The sequence below is a fragment of the Bubalus kerabau genome, chromosome 21, assembly GCF_029407905.1.
Source record: "Bubalus kerabau isolate K-KA32 ecotype Philippines breed swamp buffalo chromosome 21, PCC_UOA_SB_1v2, whole genome shotgun sequence".
Classification (NCBI taxonomy): Eukaryota; Metazoa; Chordata; class Mammalia; order Artiodactyla; family Bovidae; genus Bubalus; species Bubalus kerabau.
The window spans coordinates 39,032,145-39,035,893 of record NC_073644.1 but is presented as its reverse complement, the minus strand read 5'-3'; the positions used below and the strand labels follow the sequence as shown (position 1 = coordinate 39,035,893).

Here is a 3,749-nt window from a genome sequence, read left to right as displayed (position 1 = left end):
TTTCTTGATCAGCCAGTGGTTGTACAAACTGACAGTGGTAAAACCCTGCTGCTGCTGCTGCTAAGTCGCTTCAGTCACGTCCGACTCTGTGCAACCTCATAGACGGCAGCCCCCCAGGCTCCACCATCCCTGGGATTCTCCAGGCAAGAACACTGGAGTGGGTTGCCATTTCCTTCTCCAATGCATGAAAGTGAAAAGTGAAAGTGAAGTCATTCAGTCGTGTCCAACTCTTAGCGACCCCGTGGACTGCAGCCTACCAGGCTCCTCCATCCATGGGATTTAGGGGTACAATAATCAACCCAACTTTTCATACAACTAGAGGATCGCATTCAAATAGACTCATATGCTCTTTTTCAAATTTCATAACAATAATAAGTATTACACCTTACATCAGTATAGTGTTTTATGGATTATATTGTGCTCCACATGAATCCTCATTTGAATCTGACTTAGTTATGTTATATCCATTTTAAAAATCAGAAAAAAATAGCTTTTTTGCAACAGGTTTGCCGCCAGGACACAGGTGTCGTGAAAACCACCATTAAACCTAAGCCAAAATGGGAAAGGAGAAGACCCACATCAACATCGTTGTCATTAGGCACGTAGATTCAGGGAAGTCTACCACGACTGGCCATCTGATCTACAAATGTGGCGGGATCAACAAGAGAACAATTGAAAAGTTCAAGAAGGAGGCTGCCGAGATGGGGAAGCGCTCCTTGAAATATGCCCGGGTCCTGGACAAACTGAAAGCTGAACGTGAGCGTGGTATCACCACTGATATCTCCCTGTGGAAATGTGAGACCAGCAAGTACTATGTTACCATCATTGATGCCCCAGGACACAGAGACTTCATCAAAAACATGATTACAGGCACATCCCAGGCTGACTGTGCTGTCCTGATTGTTGCTGCTGGTGTTGGTGAATTTGAAGCCGGTATCTCCAAGAACGGGCAGACCCGTGAGCATGCCCTTCTGGCTTACACCCTGGGCGTGAAACAACTAATTGTTGGCGTTAACAAAATGGATTCCACTGAGCCACTCTATAGCCAGAAGAGATACGAGGAAATTGTTAAGGAAGTCAGCACCTACATTAAGAAAATTGGCCACAACCCCGACACAGTAGCATTTGTGCCAATTTCTGGCTGGAATGGTGACAACATGCTGGAGCCAAGTGCTAACATGCCATGGTTCAAGGGATGGAAAGTCCCCCGTAAGGACGGCAATGCCAGTGGAACCACCCTGCTTGAAGCTCTGGATTGCATCCTGCCACCAGCTTGCCCAACTGACAAACCCTTGCGTTTGCCTCTCCAGGATGTCTGTAAAATTAGTGGTATTGGTACTGTCCCTGTGGGTCGTGTAGAGACTGGTGTTCTCAAACCTGGCATGGTGGTCACCTTTGCTCCAGTCAATGTAAAAACTGAAGTCTGTAGAAATGCAAACCATGAAGCATTGAGTGGAGCCCTTCCTGGAGACAATGTGGGATTCAATGTCAAGAACATGTCTGTCAAAGATGTCCGTCGTGGCAATGTGGCTGGTGACAGCAAAAATGATCCACCCATGGAAGCTGCTGGCTTCACAGCTCAGGTGATTATTTGGAACCATCCAGGCCAAATCAGTGCTGGATATGCACCTGTGCTGGATTGTCACACAGCTCACATTGCTTGCAAGTTTGCTGAGCTGAAGGAGAAGACTGATCGTTCTTCTGGGAAAAAGCTGGAAGATGGCCCTAAATTCTTGAAATCTGGTGACGCTGCCATCATTGATATGGTTTCTGCCAAGCCCATGTGTGTCAAGAGCTTCTCTGATCATCCTCGTCTGGGCCGTTTTGCTGTGCGTGACATGAGACAGCAGTCGCTGTGGGTGTCATCAAAGCAGTGGACAAGAAGGCAGCTGGAGCTGGCAAGGTCACCAAGTCTGCCCAGAAAGCTCAGAAGGCTAAATGAATATTATCCCCAATACCTGCCACCCCAGTCTTAATCATTGGTGGAAGAACGGTCTCAGAACTGTTGTCTCAATTGGCCATTTAAGTTTAATAGTAAAAGACTGGTTAATGATAACAATGCATCGTAAAACCTTCAGAAGGAAAGGAGAATGTTTTTGTGGACCATATGTTTTGTGTGTGGCAGTTTAAGTTATTAGTTTTTAAAATCAGCACTTTTTAATGAAAACAACTTGACCAAAAATCTGTCACAGAATCTGAGACCCATTAAAAAAAGTTTAATGAGAAAAAAATAATAATAATAAAAATCAGAAAATTAAATCACAGAGGTAATCATTTAAGGATCACACAAATTAGAGGAAGCTTGAATTTAAACAAAAGCCTTTCTGACTCTAAATGCCTTTTATCTAATCTCATAAATAGTAAAAACTGTTTACTCTTTTTTTATTCATAAACAGTAAAAATTAAACTAGTGTTTTTATAACAAGTTTAACTTGAATTTAGACAGGTAAGAAATCTTTTCTAAAAGATTTGTAAATATTTTTCAGTTATATGATTTCTAAGTCACAATCACTCTTATCTCCACAGTTCAAAATTAATATTCAAAGTGATCTTAATTCTACTTTTTAAGCCCCATGCAAAAACCTGGGGAAAACTCTCTACTAGGCATGGCAGTGGGTGAAAACAATCTCTCCCCTTAGGAAGCAAACAAATCTGAATGCAACAGAAGAAAGTTTTATAATAAAAACAGAAAACCAAAACCTGTAGCTGTCAGCCAAGAGAAAATTCCACAGGGACATCCTGTAATAAGAGCAAAGCTCCTAAAACAGAACAGAAGAGCAAAGACTTTGGCGTCAGATGAACCTGGGTTTAAATGCATGCTATGCCATCTAATACTCATGTCTGCTTGGGCAAGTCATCTTATTAATGAAGATATATATAGTCTATATTCTATTGTATTAGTTTTGTATCGCTGCTGTAACAAATTACCACAAATTTGGCTGTTCAAAACAGCACAAATTTAATCTCACAGTTCTTGAAGTCAGAGCCTGAAGCAGCTCTCACTGGACTAAAATAAGATGTTATTAGGGCTGCTTTTTTTTTTTTTTTTTTTTTTTTTGAGCTCTAGGATGAGTCCATTTCCTTGCCTTTTCTAGTTTCCGGAGACTGCCAGAATTCCTTGGCCTGAAGCCACATCCATCTTCCAAGCCAGCAGTGACTGGTCGAGTCTCTCTCTGCATCACTCTGACACTGGCTTTGCTGCCTCCCTCCTCCACATTTAAGGATCCATGGGATTGAGCCCACCTGGATAAACCAGAATAATCTATATTTTAAAGTCACCAGATTAGCAAACTTTATTCTATCTTCAACCTCACTTCCCCTTTGCCATGTAATAACCATTCACAGTTTCCAGAAGATACAAAAATTAAGGGGCAGAGGCACATCAGAGAGAGGTCTAGGATACTGTCTAACATCCTAGAGTCCTTCCTACTTTGACATGTGTTTTTCAGCCAGCACAATAGACAGGATCTCTAAAGAAACCACACAGAGTGGGGAGCACTTAGGTATGAAAGATCTCCATTTTATACCCCCAGATAGTTATATGACATTCATAGGGAGCCATGTCTGTTAAATTCATGGATAGTTGGTTGGGGTGCTTTGTTTGTTTTAGAATATATCTAAAGAGTCAGTCACTTTTTCATTTGTCCAAAAATTAAATGTAGATGATCTGTTATGCATTCTGGGTTTTACTGGAAAAATATAAGAAATCCTCTGGTGGTTTAGTTTGCTAAGTCGTGTCCAACTCTTGA

General features: G+C 41.7%; 1 pseudogene; it reads left to right on the top strand.

The window, feature by feature from the left end:
- Nucleotides 1-509: 509 nt before the first annotated feature.
- LOC129635867 (elongation factor 1-alpha 1-like) lies at nucleotides 510-2,207 on the top strand (annotated as a pseudogene).
- Nucleotides 2,208-3,749: the final 1,542 nt, after the last annotated feature.